The 19,105-nt window shown below is 45.7% G+C and overlaps 1 pseudogene; it reads left to right on the forward strand.

Moving 5' to 3' along the window:
- Positions 1-3,086: 3,086 nt before the first annotated feature.
- Positions 3,087-13,585, forward strand: LOC123114959 (uncharacterized; annotated as a pseudogene).
- Positions 13,586-19,105: the final 5,520 nt, after the last annotated feature.

Below are 19,105 nucleotides of genomic sequence, written 5' to 3' on the forward strand. Positions count from 1 at the left end.
TAGGTGATCTAGCAAAAACGTTTTCTTACCTATGTTAAAGCCACAACGTGATTTTGTCAACTTCTATTTACCCTTCATAAGGACCCTTTTCATCGAATCTGCTCCAACTAAAGTGGGAGAGATAGACACCCGCCAGCCACCTTATGCAACTAGTGCATGTCAGTCGGTGGAACCGGTCTCACGTAAGCGTACGTGTATGGTTGGTCCGGGCCGCTTCATCCCACAATACCGCTGAAGCAAGATAAGACTAGTAGCGGCAAGCAAGTTGACAAGATCTACGCCCACAACAAAATTGTGTTCTACTCGTGCAATAGAGAACTACGCATAGACCTAGCTCATAATGCCACTGTTGGGGAACGTTGCAGAAAATTAAAAATTTTCCTACGGTTTCACCAAGATCCGTCTATGAGTTCATCTAAGCAACGAGTCATGGCAGGGAGATGCATCTACATACCACTTTGTAGATCGCGAGCGGAAGCTTTCAAAAGAACGGGGTTGAGGTAGTCGTTCTCGTCGTGATCCTATCACCGGAGATCCTAGTGCCGAATTGACGGCACCTCCGCGTTCAACACACGTACGGTCAGCGTGACGTCTCCTCTGTCTTGATCTAGCAAGGGGGAAGGAGAGGTTGATGATGATCCAGCAGCACGACGGCGTGGTGGTGGATGCAGCAGAACTCCGGCAGGGCTTCGCCAAGCTGCTGCGGGAGGAGGACGAGGTGTAGCAGGGGGAGGGAGGCGCCAGAACTTCAGGGTGTGGCTGCCCCTCCCTCCCCTCCCTTTATATAGGCCCCAGGGGGGGGGCACCGGCCCCTGGAGATCTGATCTCCCAGGGGGGTGGCGGCCAGGGGGGTGGAGTGCCCCCCAAGGCAAGTGGGGCGCCCCCCCACCCTAGGGTTTCAACACTAGGCGCAGGGGGTGGGCCAAGGGGGAGCACCAGCCCACTATGCGCTGGTTCCCCTCCCCACTTCAGCCCTTGGGGCCCTCCGGGATGGGTGGCCCCACCCGGTGTACCCCCGGGACACTTCCGGTGGTCCTGGTACAATACCGGGTGACCCCGAAACCTTCCCGATGGCCGAAACAACACTTCATATATATAATTCTTTACCTCCGGACCATTCTGGAACTCCTCGTGACGTCCGGGATCTCATCCGGGACTCCAAACAATATTCGGTTTGCTGCATACTCATATTCATACAACCCTAGCATCACCGAACCTTAAGTGTGTAGACCCTACTGGTTCGGGAGACACATAGACATGACCGAGACGACTCTCGGGCAATAACCAATAGCGGGATCTGGATACCCATGTTCAGGGACGGAGCCAGGATTTAAACATAGGGGGGGCGGGCAAAATTTTGCCTCTAATGTAGACTCGTAAAGAAACATACGGAGACAGTCTACATTTTTTTTTGTGAGGGAGACAGCCTAAATCTTCATCAAAACATGTGTCTTTTGTGATCAATTTCAATTTTTTTCTCAAAATTTATCATAAAGAAAATGCAAAATCAACTCATGTGTTAATTAACCTAAATCTTTCAGTACATGATCTGATAAACAATGCAAAACCTTGTCCTATGGGTAAACCGGTAAAGGGATATATTCCCTAATTAATCTTTCATTCTTATATAGTAACCACAGTTTGAATTGTGAGGTTCCAAAGGCATGGATTAATCTGATATAGAATAACTAACGAGACTAACCTTAACCCCTTTTCCTTGCTCGCCGCTTCTCAATGTGGTCGCGGCCGGCCGGCCGGCCGCACATCCATGCAATGCAAGGATGGCCCTCGGCCCTCATCAGCACACACACGCCCTCCTGCGCGCAAGGATCGTCGGCTCAGGCTCAGATTGAAACGCCGCTGGTCAAGAACATTTTTTTAGGGTTGGCGCTCGTCAAGAACTGCCCTAGACGGCTAGACCTCATCGATAGGCATCGCACGCAAGAAAAACACACGATCCTGATCTGATCTTGTCCCTTTTGCTGGGCTACTGCTGCAGGCGTGCTAAAGATGGGCTTGGTGATTTTGTTGGGCTTCACGTGGTCAGGGGGGCGCTATTAGCAAAATAATCACTTTTTCCTGCCGGGCTGCTAATCGCCAACGAGTAAAACGAAATCGTTGGGGGGGGGGGTCTAGCCCCCCCTCGTCCCCCCCTGGATTCGTCCCTGCCCATGTTGGCTTCCACGTGCTCCTCGATGATCTCATCGGATGAACCACGATGTCGAGGATTCGAACAACCCCGAATACAATTCCCTTTGTCAATCGGTACGTTACTTGCCCGAGACTCGATCGTCAGTATCCCAATACCTCGTTCAGTCTCGTTACCGGCAAGTCACTTTACTCATACCGTAATGCATGATCCCGTGACCAAACACTTGGTCACTTTGAGCTCATTTTGATGATGCATTACCGAGTGGGCCCAGAGATACCTCTCCGTCATACGGAGTGACAAATCCCATTCTCGATCCGTGTCAACCCAACAGACACTTTCGGAGATACCTGTAATGCACCTTTATAGTCACCCAGTTACGTTGTGACGTTTGGTACACCCAAAGAAATCCTACCGTATCCGGGAGTTACACGATCTCATGGTCTAAGGAAAAGATACTTGACATTGGAAAAGCTCTAGCAAACGAACTACACGATCTTGTGCTATGCTTAGGATTGGGTCTTGTCCATCACATCATTCTCCTAATGATGTGATCCCGTTATCAATGACATCTAATGTCCATAGCCAGGAAACCATGACTATCTGTTGATCAACGAGCTAGTCAACTAGAGGCTTACTAGGGACATATTATGGTCTATGTATTCACACGTGTATTACGATTTCCGGATAATACAGTTATAGCATGAATAAAGACAATTATCATTAAAAAGGAAATATAATAATAATCCTTTTATTATTGCCTCTAGGGCATATTTCCAACAGTATGTACATCCCATTACTGCTACCTTTGTACCCCCCTTTCGAACACCTCGATCATAGAGATACACAGGCTACTACCAGTGTATTTCGCCGCTGCTCGAGCTAATCCGCTACGCCGGGGCGCGCCTCCGCCCGGCGCCCCGTACCGCCGCCATCCATGGAGATCTCCCTGGACGCGCTGCTGGGCGTGCAGCGGCACGTGCAGGACCTGGCCTACCGCCTCGCACAGGGCAGCTCGGGGCTGTTCCTCCACCTCCACGTGCAGACACCGTAGCTCCTGTGGCTCGCCCCGCCGCTCAAGCTCCACCCCTTCGACATCGAGCTCCCGGCCGCCCCCTTCGCGGTCGGTGTCGACCTCCCGGCCATGGCCGTCGCATCCTTCATGGAGATCGGTGGCCGGCTCAGGCAGGCCGGGTCCAACCTCGGCACCTCCGTCGGCGGTGCCGTGCAACAGCTATTGCGGCAGCTTCCCGCGCCGTTTCGCGCGTGGCGGCAGAAGTGGGAGGGGGCCGCCATGCCGCCGACGCCTGCGGCAGTGGTGGACGAGGGGGAAGCGGGGCTCGTCGCGGAGAGGGATGCCGAGGGCGGGGTAGCCGTGGAGGGTGTCGGGGAAGGAGGCTCCCTTGAGGAGGTGGCTGCGGCGGTGGCGGCGGCCGCTGGGAGTGCCGCTGCCGCCAGTGCGGCTGGGGTCGGGGCCGAGGGTGCTTGGTCGGGGGATCTGTTTTCGGGATACGGGCAGGTGTTGCCTGGTCGGGTCGGTCTCCGATTCAAAACTACCTTACATAGGGGCTTGCCTATTGTAGAATATTATTCTACAATCATTTATAGAATAGACCCACTATATATATGTATATATATATACGTATATATATACATATATATATATATATATATGTATATATACATACACACACACACACACACACACACACACACACACACACACACAAGCTGGGGAGGAGGAGGGGATGGGGGGATGAATCTAAATTGAACAGAAAGCACAAGATGCATGCACATGAAGTCAACAGTGACCTTTGTTACTGCACCTGTTCTCTTAGTGTACTTCATGGTTTCATGGAAGGACACACGCCATAATACATGTATGCATAGCTTCATCGCATATAAAAGCAGCATATGAGCTCGGTTGTCGTCACAAGAGGAAGAGCATACTCAAACTGAAAAGGGAGACTAGCTAGCTCCCTTAATCTTCGAATGCGTGGATCCTAACCCAGGGTGTGTCTTGTGATTGAGAGGCAACAGGAACTCAAATGTGTGGTACAACGGCAAAATTTGCACGACGGCGATTGCACCTGCAACGAAGAAGAGATGATCTCCCACAAGGGCCCACCGTCTTCCATCGATGCTTGGTGCATGTTACCTTTTGCTAGGGAGGCTGGTGCTTGATTTGTTTCGACTCTCGACGAACTTGTACTGGATAGGAGAATAGTACCACTTTTAATATCTGAATTGCGCACCATTTTCTTATTTTCAAATGGACATATGGAAAAAAGCAATCATAAAAGAAAAATGCAAACAAATAATTTCAGGTTGTTCTTTCAGTCTGTTACTTATATTGTTCCACGAATATATATTGTGGGAAACATGCTTTGCACGATTGCTGGTACCAGGAAATACCTCATCTGCGAAAATCAAAACACCTCACCTTAGCATGAAAGGCACATGTCATGTATGATCTGAAGATTGATTTCCACATCAACTTCCAGAAGTTGTTTGTGTTTCGGACCTTCGAACTAAATTTCTGGCCAGAACATGTCATCGCAGGTCCCTGCCTCTAAGCACAAACACGCCTACTACAGAATCAATATGTTTATCGATGGGTAATTGGACGCATAAACAGAGAGAGTGAATAACAACACACATGCAAGCCTATTAGTGTTATCAACAAGTTGTCTGCTTTAATTTTCTTCCCGCCCCTCACATTGCTCCTTGCTTCCTTATCATGTGTGCGAGACACATGAAAGCTCACATTTTATTATCACACATGATAAAATCTCCTGCCATTAATTTTGCATCATTCCTATGCCGATTCTATAATTTGGAGTCCGGAAAACTGCTTTAGTATGCTTATCCTACCAACTAATAGACAATTGATAATCATTCTACCCATTTAAAGAGAGGAATGTCAAGTCCTTTTCTATATGGTTTTGCTTACTATGCAAAAACTGGTCGCCTCAGTCGAACAGAAGAAACACTCTTTTCGTATGGTTAACAATTTAGTTTCCATTTTTAAGAGGCACCCTTCATATAGTTTACATAGGATTGAGAGGCAAACAAAAACTGGCATGCTCAAGTGTCAATGTACACAAGATATGTGTGTCTCAATTAATTTGTAAACTTGGCATTATATTCGTCCAATAAAACTGCAATAGATTAACTACGATCCTAAATTTGTAAAGCATTTCGAGTGTTGTAAAAGCAACCGCTACCAACAAGCGGAGTTTTGCTTGGTTATGGATATTTGATTGCACTCTTCCTCAATCTATGTCTATTGCGGTTTGCATCCATAGAGACTTGTTAATTGAAGGGAACTCCTTTATGCTTGGCAATTGTGAACAAGTAATATGAAATGCGCAAGCAAAAGACCATATTACTTGTCCAAAGTTGAAGGGTGCTATACTTTGAAGAGATAACTGAGATTTTTCATTCATCCATTATATTCTGAAACTATAAAAAAATATAAATATTACAGAAAGATCGTGCTTCGATTTGATAAACCAGAATCAAATAACCCCTATTTCCAACTAGCGAACCAAAAATGTTGTTTTTATCTTGTAAGTCTGAATTATGGCATACATAACAACACCTCAGGTTTTCTTTATGGAGGCTAAAACACCTAAAGTGCTAGCTTGGAACACATTCTGAATGTTCGAAAAATTAATTGATGACAGCCAACATAAGTTGGTTGGCTTGACATTCACACTTTCTAGTCAGTGATATAAATGTAGCCTCCATAATTAAGTCCCCCTACAGGGCATGTAGGAGGTGACGGGCTAGTATTATGTGGGACAACCACACTTCTTTTTCTATATAGGTTCGCGCAAATTGATGAATAGTTGGAAACAGAAAGGAATGTAAACTAAACAACAACTCACACACAAAGGTTGTCGTCATTATGAACTCTAGTCATTTGCTCCAGCTCGCTATCTACTCGCTAGTATCAGCATTATTTATTGCTTAGTTACATGGAGTTTAGGCATGGCACATAGCACAAAAAAATATTAGCATGGTTGAGAAAAGAAGCACCAACAAACATTGCACGGTATGGGCTTGGTAGGTGTCGGGAGTACGGCCGTGCCAGGATGTGGGTCAAAATAAACTTGGTTTCAAAATTGAACGTGTACTACTTCGTCTTACTTTCACAATATTGACATTATGTGTATAAGCAATGCAACATCTTTCTTTTTAATCCATATGTGAAATACGTCTGCTACAATTTTGAAAATAGTTTATCATCAAATGAAAGTCCTCTTATGAACGGAAGTTTCATGTAACCACGTTACAGTGTTGTGTCCGTACAGATCACTACTACATTTACAAGTTGGTGCATCCAACATGACTTAGTTAAAAATGGTGGGTAGGTAACTAAAGTGCATCGCGGACCTCGACGGGCGCACGAGGGACCTCGGAATACTATCAGCTTATATATAAGTTTGCCACTAAGTATGGACGCACCTGGCAAAGGAATGATGCTGCAACCACACCACACCACGTTGGTCTCAAGAGTTTATAAATGAATATTTTTACACTGTATCTCTACTTGCACTAGCTTGTTTCACTTGGCTGTCTTGAACACATGTTAGATTGTGAGGTGCGGCTTACGACCAGTTTGCTACATTTTAAGAGAACAATGGCAAGGCATTTTCTGTGGCCTTTGCTTGACCGCGTCATAGGTCCTCTGACACATATCTAACACTCTATTTACAATAGTGTAAAAAAACTCTTTTCAAAATGGTTAATATAGTGTCTATTTTCTTACATCCCCTACATTGGATTGAGAGGCTGCAGTAACTTATGTGTCCGGCTGGCACAAGGCATCATCACCATATGCGAATCTTCAAAAACTTGGCATGATATTAACCCGATGATCTAGATACATCCAACTAGGATTATAAAGCATTTTTAGTACTGTACTAATTAACAAGTACTAGCAGTTGGTTAGTTTTTTCTTCTCGAATAGAAAATTAACCACCGGCCTCTACACAGATTGATGCACAAAACCGTAAAGTATTTATTAATTTATTATACCGACGAAAGCTAAGCATTGTGTTGACAAATAAATCATCTTAAAAATAAATAAATAAACCCTAGCGAGAGTATCTCTACAATCCTACCAAGAACCCTATGATCAGTGAGCATAATCCACCAGTCTTGCAAAAGAGTGACTGAAACAGCAAAAATACGCTGCTCGTAGACAAATCCTTTAAGAAGGGATCACCATACATGCGCCCATGTTGACGAGTCCAACTGAAGATCGAACTTCAGTTTTCATTCCCGAAGGCAAGCTTCGAGCCAACCCCTTCCAAAAGGGCATGTATGTTGCCTGATCTACACATAGTGGAGAGATCATGGGTTTTTACATGGAGTTCACACATACTCATGTAATCAAGTTAGTTTTGTTAGGGTTTGATCCCTAGTATCCACTATGTTCTGAGATTGATGTTGCTATGACTTTGCTATGCTTAATGCTTGTCACTAGGGCCCGAGTGCCATGATTTCAGATCTGAACCTATTATGTTTTCATGAATATATGTGAGTTCTTGATCCTATCTTGCAAGTCTATAGTCACCTATTATGTGTTATGATCCGACAACCCCAAAGTGACAATAAACGCGATACTTCTCGGTGATGACCGTAGTTTGAGGAGTTCATGTATTCACTAAGTGCTAATGCTTTGGTCTGGTACTCTATTAAAAGGAGGCCTTAATATCCCTTAGTTTCCACTAGGACCCCGCTGCCACGGGAGGGTAGGACAAAAGATGTCATGCAAGTTTTTTTCCATAAGCATGTATGACTATATTCGGAATACATGCCTACATTACATTGATGAACTGGAGCTAGTTCTGTGTCACCCTATGTTATAACTATTACATGAGGAATCGCATCCGACATAATTATCCATTGCTGATCCAATGCCTACGGGCTTTTCACATATTGTGCTTTGCTTATTTACTTTACCATTGCTACTGTTACAACTACTAGAAAAAATATTACTGTTACTTTTATCACTGTTACCGTTGCTATCATACTACTTTGCTACTAAATACTTTGCTGCAGATACTAAGTTATCCAGGTGTGGTTGAATTGACAACTCGACTGCTAATACTTGAGAATATTCTTTGGCTCCCCTTGCGTCGAATCAATAAATTTGGGTTGAATACTCTACCCTCGAAAACTGTTGCGATCCCCTATACTTGTGGGTTATCAAGACTATTTTCTGGCGCCGTTGCCGGGGAGCATAGCTCTATTCTTTGAGTCACTTGGGATTTATATCTGCTGATCACTATGAAGAAGTTGAAAGACGAAAGAACTAAGATTTTTCCCTCAGCTACGAGGGGAGGTAAGGAACTGCCATCTAGCTCTGCACTAGATTCTCCTTCTGTTTTGAGTAAGCTTGCGACATCTAAGCCTGCTACTGCTATGAATTCTGATATGTCGCATGTTATTGATGATGCCACTTCTGCTATGCATGATGCTTATGATGAAACTACTTCTATGCTTGATACTACTGTGCTATTAGGTGAATATCTTGATGAACAACTTGCTAGGGTTAGAGCGAATGAAATTATTGAAGATGATATTATTGAAGATAATGATGATGAAGGTTCTCCCCCTAAGTATGAATTGCCTGTTGTACAGAGGGTTATGTTATGGATGAAGAAACTGCTAGAGATCTTTTTGCTTGCAATGATAGATCTGATCTTAAGAAGTTATTAGCTAAACTTAAACAGAAAACTCTAAATGCTAGAATGAAATATGACCCTGATTTTGCTACTTCACCTATCTTTGTTACTGATAAGGATTATGAATTCTCTGTGGATCCTAAGATAATTACTTTGGTTCAATCTGATCCTTTTTATGGCAATGAATCTGAAACTGTTGTGGCACATCTTACTAAGTTAAATGATATAGCCACCCTGTTCACTAATGATGAGAAATCTTGTGAGTACTATATCCTTAAGATATTTCCATTCTCATTAAAGGGTGATGCTAAAACTTGGTTTAATTCTCTTGATCCTGGTTGTGTGCGTAGTCCCCAGGATATGATTTATTACTTCTCTGCTAAATATTTCCCTGCTCATAAGAAACACGCTGCCTTGAGGGAAATATATAATTTTGTGCAAATCGAAGAAGAGAGTCTCCCACAATCTTGGGGAAGGCTTCTCCGATTACTTAATGCTTTGCCTGATCATCCTCTTAAGAAAAATGAAATACTTGATATCTTTTATTATGGACTAACCGATGCTTCCAAGGACCACTTGGATAGTTGTGCTAGTTGTGTTTTCAGGGAAAGGACAGTCGTCCAAGCTGAATTGCTATTGAATAATATGTTGACTAATAAAATAATTGGACTCTTCCTGAGCCAATTCCTGAGCCAATTGAGCCAACTCCTGAGCCTATTCCTAGACCAACTCCGAAGAAGAAGGGTGTTCTATTTCTCAGTCCTGAAGATATGCAAGAGGCAAAGAAATCAATGAAAGAAAAAGGTATTAAAGCTGAAGATGTTAAAAATTTACCTCCTATTGAAGAAATTCATGGTCTTAATATACCACCTATTGGAGAAACTCATTGTCTTAATAACCCGACACAGGTAGTAAAGGTAATTTCTCTCTATAGATATGATAAAGTTGAAATCCCGTCTACTAAATTTTCTATCCAATGTTTAGATGAATTTGATGATTTTATGGCTAGACAAGAAAGTTTTAATGCTTATGTTGGTAGAGAATTAAAGAGTAATGCTGACATGATTGGACACTTGAGTGATTATATGGCTAGAGTTAAAGGCAAACTTAAACTCATTAGTAAATATGCTTCTATGGTTACCACTCAAGCAGAACAAGTACTTAAAGCTCAAAGTGATTTGCTCGATGAATTAAATAATAAACATGATTTTGCTGTTAGAGTGGCTACTAGAACTAGTAGAATGACTCAGGAACCTTTGTATCCTGAAGGCCACCTGTGACGCCCTCGATTCAATCGTACACTAATCATACACACAAATGTGTACGATCAAGATCAAGGACTCACGAGAAGATATCACAACACAACTCTAGACACAAATTAAAAATAATACAAGCCTTATATTACAAGCTAGGGGCCTCGAGGGCTTGAATTCATCAGCTCGAGAACACAAGAGTCAGTGGAAGCAACAATATCTGGGCACCGACATAAGTTAGACAAGTTTACCTTAAGAAGGCTAGCACAAAAGCATCTACGATCGAAAAGGCAAGGTCTCCTGCCTGGGAGCCTCCTAACTACTCCTGGTCGTCAGCGGTCTCCATGTAGTAGTAGGCACCGGCGGTGGCATCTGGCTCCTGGGCTTCGACATCTGGTTGCATCAACCGGAAAGAAGAAGAAAGGGAGGAAAGGGGCAGCAAAGCAACCGTGAGTACTCATCCAAAGTACACGCAAGCAAGCATCTGCAGTACATATGCCATTATCAAAGGAAGGCTGTATATGTGGACTGGGGTGCAGAAATGCCAGAATAGAGAGAAGGCCTAGTCCTACCGAAGACTAGCATCTTCTGGAAACCACCATCTTGCGGCAAACAGGAGGGAGTAGAGTAGCATAAAGTAAAGTAGTAGTACTGTTATCAACCTGCGAGAAAGCAATCCCACAGCCATACTACCCATTTCTCATCACAATCCAATTCTCATCACAAGTATCCAGTTCTAGTTGTATCGATCGGGATACAAGTCCAAGTGTCCGTTACCATAGGACAGGCTATCGATAGATGTTTTTTTCCCTGCAGGGGTGCACCAACTTACCCACCACGCTCGATTAACTCCGGCCAGACACACTTTCCTGGGTCATGCCCCCCTCGGCCAAACAATACGCCGCAACCCGACCTAGGCTTAATAGAGAGGTCAAGCACGCCGAACTAAACCTATGCCCCCAGGGGTCATGGGTCATCTCCTCGGGAACTCCTACACGTTGCGTGGGCGGCCGGTGAGCAGACCTAGCTACCTCCTTAAAAAAGGCAGGTGCTTACCAGTCCAACCCGGCGCGCGCCACTCAGTCGCTGACGTCTATTAAGCTTCGGCTGATGTATACGACGGAGAACGCCCATACTATGCCCACGTGATGGTTAGTGCTGTCAGGCCAGAGGCCCCTCGGATCAAATATCCAAATCTTAGTGGATTAGGAACGTGCGGTAACAAGCAGAGACTCACGAAAGATGTGACCCCGTTGCCCTGTCTCGAGGACTTGCGACAAGGCTAAGAATGCCCGGCCACGCCTCGTAATTATCTCGCGGGCACCTTCCAGGTCAACCCGACTCCACATCACTCGCAATTATGCTCGCGCGGGTACCCCTCACGGTCGACCCGTCTTTAGTAACATGGTTCAGTGTAAAGTCATAGTAATCATGGTAATTGTGTGTCTAAACATCAAGGGGAAAACCCGAGGAATCACCCCCGGTGAATTCCACTCGATGTAATCATCAAGGTGAACGTAAGAGGGACCACCCTCAAGGTTCACACTTGAGGGGTTGCACGACAGAGTCGTATCGGAAGTGGTTGAAGAGGAAATCACCCTCGATGACCATGACTGAATAGCTACACTACAGGGTTAACATCAGAAGTGTTGTAGAGGTCTCACCCTCGGCACTCGATAGTAACCCAGTAGTGTCGAGCAACTAAGGGGAAAGTGATGTGCGGTGCCGGGGCCTGGTCTTCGATCCCGTTGATCGAGTCTTCAATGATGAAGCAGGGGCAACAAGGACAAGGTGGGGGTCACTGATGGATCACTAACCAACCTATACTAAGTAGTTTAGGATAAGCAGGTAAGGTACAACAGCAGATACAAAAGCAAGCTATGCATCAGAATACGAGCAATCAATAACAGTAGCAAAATCTAATGCAAGCATGAGAGAATGGAATGGGCGATATCGGGATGATCAAAGGGGAGGCTTGCCTGGTTGCTCTGGCAAGGACGGGTCGTCATCGACGTATTCGATCACAGGGGCAGCATCGGTCTCGAGGTCTACCGAGAGAAGAGGGGGAAGAAACAGTAAATATAAAGCAAACATAGCATCACAAAGCATAACATGGCAACATGCAGTGCCAGGTGTGACCTAACGTATGGCTACATGATAAAGGTGAAGGGGGAATTCAACCGGGAATGTTTTCCCGGTTCCGGACCTGTGTCATACAGATGACCGCAGGGGGAATGTTCCATGTTCAGATAGCTAGATTCATCTGACAGGTAACGGGCCGCGCATTCGGATTCGTTGGATTTTTTTGAGCAACTTTCATATATAAAGTTTTTCAATCCAAGATACGGTTTATTTAATATGGATTTTTAAATATTAAAGTAACTTCTGGAATTATTCAAATTAACAGAAATTCATTATGATGTCAGCATTGCGTGGGGATGACGTCAGCAGTCAACAAACTCGCTGACCAGGGTCAAACCTGACATGTGGGTCTAGTGGGACCCACATGTCAGCCTCTGTTAGTCTAACAGGGTTTTAAACTAATCTAGTTGGGTTAATTAACTGGGTGGGGCCCTTCTGTCAGCGAAGGATTAGTGTTTTGATTAATTAATTTAACTAATTAACCGGCTTGTATTTATTGAAAAAGTTAAAAGGACGGGACCCATATGTGAGCGACACGGGGCCAGCCCGGTCAGCAGTTGACCCGGTCAACAATTCAGCCGGGCCCCAGGGGCCCATGGGCCAGCGACCCAGGGGGTGGCCCCGGCCGACCAGGTCAGCGGTGGTGCCGGAGCTAGCTCCGGCGACCAAATCCACGACGGAGGGCGCGGCCGTGCGTCGGGATTCGCTGTCCAGCAGCCAAAATGGGCGTGGGCGGGCGTGTTCGAACAGGGAGAGCCCGCCGCGTCGCGTGGTGATGCCGACCGGAGCTGGAGCTGCTGGAAACGGCGCCGGCGAGGAGCTAAGGCGGCGGCGAGCTATGGGCCTTGTCGGGGACGGTGCTACGGAGCAAGGTAGGACGCGTGGGGGGGGGGCGTTCGGTCGAGAGCGAGGAGCTGCATTGAACCGTGGCGGTGGCCGGGCCGGGGCGGCCATAGACGGCGCCGACATCGAGGTTTGCGGACGCCGGAGTCGGACGCGATGGTGAACGGCTATGCTGGCCATTGCAGGACCAACGGATGCTGAGCATGATGATGTGCTCAAGCGTGAGCTGCAGTAGCTGTGCGCACGGCGGTGACATGGACGGCGGTGACGAGATACGGCGACGACGGTGAGGCGAGCTAGAGCTCGAGATCAAGCTCAGATGAGATGGTTTTGAAGTGCAGGCTCACAATGCTCCTGCAGATGTGCTCAAGCGTGCTCGAGGAGGGCTCGGTGCGACGGAATCGGCGGCAAAGCTCGTCGGAGCAGAGGTGGAAGACGGTGACGACGTGGGCGCTGCAGTGGCTCCGAGCTCCAACGCGTCGCGCCAGTCGAAGTAGCAGAGGGCGGTGATCCCCGGGGACACAGTGGGACGGCGAGAGAGGCACGGTGGTCGTGGCTAGGTCGCAGTCATGGCGATGGTGGTATTCGGGCGAGGTGGGGAAGGGGACCTGGTGGGAAGAGGGAGGAGAAGTGGATCTGGGAGGGGGGTGTCGAGGGGGAGTGAGGCCAGGAGGGCCAGGGGAGGCAGGGCGTCGCCCTTATCCCTTCCCCGACGGGGACGGCGAGAGGGTTCGGTGGCGACCGGCGGGCGCGGTTGCTGGGTCGGGTGAACAGGGAGGAGGGAGGCGATCGGGGGAGGTGGGCTGCTGGGTTGCGCCGCCCAGATGACTAAGGCCCAGGGAGGTCAGGCGGGGGGAGGGTCCTTTTCTTCCTCTTTTTGCATTTCTATTTGTTTTCCTTCTTTACAGAAAATGCTTTGCAAATTTTTGGAGCTGCCAAAAGGATTCTGTAAAATGTGGGACTTATCCACATAATTACAATGCACTAGTTGGCACTGCCAAAAGGATTGAGAGGATTTTTAAATTGTTTGCCCCCTTTATAATTTAAAAAGGCATTAAATCTATTTGTTTTAGCCACTGTTTTACCAGTTTAGGGCACTTAGACATTTTGCAAAAATGTTGGTTCACCACCAATATTTGTGATGAATTATTTGGCACAAGATGAACATTTTATATTTCATGTCTGACAAATAAGATTTTTTTTGACTTTAGATTGGATTTGAATTAGAATTGTGATTTGGATCAAGTGAAGATTAGCAACGGTAACATGATGACATGGCACCATTAACAGGGGATTACTGTAGCATGACACTCGGGGTGTTAAAAATCTCCTCCACTACAAGAAATCTCGTCCCGAGATTTAAGTGGGGAAATAAAGAGGAACTTTGGGTGAACTAACCCTTTTAGGGTTAATTATCTAGTGAACAATTCAGAGAATGTGACAGAAGTATCTCTCGAGTTGAAATTTAAGAAAATGTCGAGAGCAAAATATGAAGGTACAATAAGAAGTTTCAAGCGAATGGACAAACGATCGATACCTGAACAGAGTTTGAGAAGGGTTCAGAGCATCGGGAATAGATCATCTCTCGGAGGGTGGCTCATGATAACACACAAGGCCAAGAGCATAAGATACTTCGGCATCAAGGTTGTACAGGAGAGTCAGGTTTCGATCATGTGGAACTGTGGGTTATGGCCCACCATGTGGGTTAAAAGCGGGAAGGGTGCTAACATTTTGCACGATCATGATAGCAAGGCAGGTCAGAGGATAGCCTGTTAATAATGTTGGCATCAACGTTGGTACCAAGGGAGAGGGACAAAGAGAACCATTTTCCTGCTCGTTAAGACGAGGCGGACCAATAGGCAAAGTTCTCATCCATCGGTGGTTACCGGAATGTCATCAACAATAGTAACAAGGTCTTACTGACAGAGCTTGTACACCGAGGTGTTTACATGGTCAGGGAATTATATCTGCTTATAACATATATAGATCACAAGAAAGGTTAAAAAACCAATGAAAAGGAAAATGTGTTTATACACAAGATTTAGGAGTGTAATTTTCCCCAAGGAAAAGTAGAGCATGATATACATGTTAGATCAACAAGTACCTCACCATTTGGATAAAGGGGCAAGGGAATTCATGATGTTATCCATACAACGGTGTTTGGATAATAGAGCAAGAAACATTTGGCAATGCACTTCCAATGTTCTTGTTGTTGTTCGGCGTACCACAGTCATGCTTCGAGGTAACATTAACATGGTGTTTCAAGCAAGATTGAATCTGAAGGTCACAAGAAGTACAAAGGAACAATTCCAAGAATGTCAAGGAATGTAAGATATAACCAAAACATGACCAAGTCTGTATTGGCAGGAAGTCAAGGATGCTGTCGATGACAACACGAATCATCGACGGGCAAGGATGGTATTTCGCCTCAAGAATTCGATTGATATCTTAGAACAAGGCAGTATATTGATGGTGATCACGACAAATTTTGTCGAGAGGATCTATGAAGATGCCATTGAGCACCAACGACATCAAGCAAAAGGAATTGTGAAGCAAAGGCTATTGGAACCACGGATAGGACACAAGCTCGGATTCAAGCTGGTTGTTCAAGGTGGAAAGATAAGATGAGGAAAATCGACGTAAGCTTCGCTCATCATCAAAAAGTTGTGCTCCGGGAATAAGGACCAGGTAGCACAGTTAAAATTAGCACGATAATTATATAGTCAATCAGGCTAGGAATGATGTGACGGAGTATGACTCCAATAAAAATTCACAAGAGGTAGTGCAATGACACAATATCCTCGAGATAACAGGGGCAATACTTGTAGGTAGATCGGAACATAGGTTGGACAGGTGAAATGATCTCAAGAGGACAAGTATTTTATCTTGTCCGGAATATGGAGTCAAGGAGAAAATATGGTTGAAACCACGATTGCAAAGGATCAATTCACAGATACAAGATAAACTTATACCAAAGGAATAATTATTTTTACGAGCAGCTTCCATGATAAGTTCTACATCGGGTCCATGGGCATGAACACAAAGTTCAAGGTCGACTCCTACTTCTTCAATGCATAACCTCTCATCTACTTCTCGCTTTTGACGAAGTTGTAGTGTAGAATTTTTTTATCTGGTGAAGCACCAGAAGAGTATGACTCACATCTCTTTCGAGTTCACACGGATTAGGGAAGGCATAGGTTCAACCCGTAGGGGTATCTTAGGAACATATACCACTAACTTCACTAGCATTTAACATCAGCTCAATAGCAGAGCATGGTTGACAAAAAGCAGAGGATACAATTCACCGACGTCAATATGTATTAGTGGAAGAGAGCACGAGATTTTGAATATGAAGGACATTGCCGGATAATAATCCAACAAAGGATTCAGCGGTCCATAATGGATCTGATGTGAGTATCAGTACTCAATCGGAAGAAGGAAAGAATGCAAAGGCATCAGATTATAGAAACAGCTGAATAATTCGACGTTCAAGTTGAAGGGAACCAGGTGGACAATCAATTACAACATGATTGGCCGGGATCCAACTCATGTCCAGAATGACGTATGAGTAGGAAGGTCAAATTTCAGGGTTCGACTGATGATTGCGAGCAATCGCAACATAATGAATCAACAGGCTCAGGATGACAATGACAAAGGATGTTAATGAATATTGCCGTACATATGGATTTAACCATAATGCAGGCAGACAAGACTTTCGGGAGCACTAGGCTGCATAGGATCTTTGGGAGATCAAATGGTATTTCGACAACTTTTGTGAAATACATGAACAACTGGGGAAAAACAAATCCTCGATATGTGTGAGGATTAATTTGTTGGTGTATTCAGGCGACAAGGAACTGCAAGGCAGTAGGCACAAAAGGATTCTCGGAACAACGGAGTGTATTACGAAGCATCTTGTAATAACAAGAGCAACTAGAATATGATGTAAGAACGATAGGTGTATGTAGCTATTCATAGGGGTTGACGGTGGAAGGGAATTGCAAAAGCGATGAGCACATGTTCTCGGGATAACATCGGAGAGTAACTTCGAAGTCTTCTGGTAAAGCAGGCGGTCATCTGGAATGAAGGGGCTCTCCTGGTGAAAGTGGTTACGAGATCCTAGAGCCAGAGTTAACAAAAACCATTTAACCCGAATAGAGGAGAGATCAGAATCCTAGAGTAAAGACGGGGAATAAAAGATCCTAATACCACACAATGGCGACGTGGGCCCATAGGACACACAGCCAATGTTAGCGAAAGTTTTTCAGTGACTAGACTCGACTTCGGCCAAGGAGTTGGAAAGGGGGCTACCTACAGGCAGTTAGCTCTGATACCAACTTGTGACGCCCTCGATTCAATCATACACTAATCATACACGCAAATGTGTACGATCAAGATCAAGGACTAACGGGAAGATATCACAACACAACTCTAGACACAAATTAAAAATAATACATGCCTTATATTACAAGCCAGGGGCCTCGAGGGCTCGAATACATCAGCTCGAAAACACAAGAGTCAGCGGAAGCAACAATATCTGGGCACAGACATAAGTTAGACAAGTTTGCCTTAAGAAGGCTAGCACAAAAGCATCTACGATCGAAAAGGCAAGGCCTCCTGCCTGGGAGCCTCCTAACTACTCCTGGTCGTCAGCGGTCTCCATGTAGTAGTAGGCACCGGCAGTGGAATCTGGCTCCTGGGATCTGACATCTAGTTGCATCAACCGGAAAGAAAAAGAAAGGGGGAAAAGGGGCAGCAAAGCAACCGTGAGTACTCATCCAAAGTACTTGCAAGCAAGGATCTACAGTACATATGCCATTGTCAAAGGAAGGCTGTATATGTGTACTGGGCTGCAGAAATGCCAGAATAGAGAGAAGTCCTAGTCCTATCGAAGTCTAGCATCTTCTGGAAACCACCATCTTGCAGCAAATAGGAGGGAGTAGAGTAGCATAAAGTAAAGTAGTAGTAGTAGTGTTATCAACCTCGGCCAGAGATCCTTTCTCGACTCCCTGCGAGAAAGCAATCCCAGAGCCATACTATCCATTTTTCATCACAATCCAATTCTCATCACAAGTATCCAGTTCTAGTTGTATCGATCGGGATACAACTCCAAGTGTCCATTACCGTAGGACAGGCTATTGATAGATGTTTTCTTCCCTGCAGGGGTGCACCAACCTACCCACCACGCTCGATTAACTCCGGCCGGACACACTTTCCTGGGTCATGCCCGGCCTTGGCCAAACAATACGCCGCAAGCCGACGTAGGCTTAATAGAGAGGTCAAGCACGCCGGACTAAACCTATGCCCCTAGGGGTCATGGGCCATCTCCCAGGGAACTCCTGCACGTTGCATGGGCGGCCGGTGAGCAGACGTAGCTACCTCCTTAAAAAAGGCATGTGCTTACCAGTCCAACCCAGCACGCGCCGCTCTGTCGCTGACGTTTATTGAGCTCCGGCTGATGTATACGACGCAGAACGCCCATACTATGCCCATGTGATGGTTAGTGCTATCAGGCCAGAGGCCCCTCGAATCAAATATCCAAATCGTAGTGGATTAGGAACGCGCGGTAACAAGCAGAGACTCACGAAAGATGTGACCCCGTTGCCCCGTCTCGAGGACTTGCGGCGAGGGCTAAGAATGCCCGACCACGCCTCATAATTATCTCGCGGGCACCTTCCAGGTCAACCCGACTCCACATCACTCGCAATTATGCTCGCGCGGGTACCCCTCAGGGTCGACCCGTCTTTAGTAACATGGTTCAATGTAAAGTCCTAGTAATCATAGTAACTGTGTGTCTAAACATCAAGGGGAAAACCCGAGGAATCACCCCCGGTGAATTCCACTCGATGTAATCATCAAGGTGAACGTAAGAGGGACCACCCTCGAGGTTTACACATGAGGGGTTGCACGACAGAGTCGTATCGGAAGTGGTTAAAGAGGAAATCACCCTCGATGAGCACGACCAAATAGCTACACTACAGGGTTAATATCAGAAGTGCTGTAGAGGTCTCACCCTC

This window comes from Triticum aestivum, chromosome 5B (genome assembly GCF_018294505.1).
Source record: "Triticum aestivum cultivar Chinese Spring chromosome 5B, IWGSC CS RefSeq v2.1, whole genome shotgun sequence".
Taxonomy (NCBI): Eukaryota; Viridiplantae; Streptophyta; class Magnoliopsida; order Poales; family Poaceae; genus Triticum; species Triticum aestivum.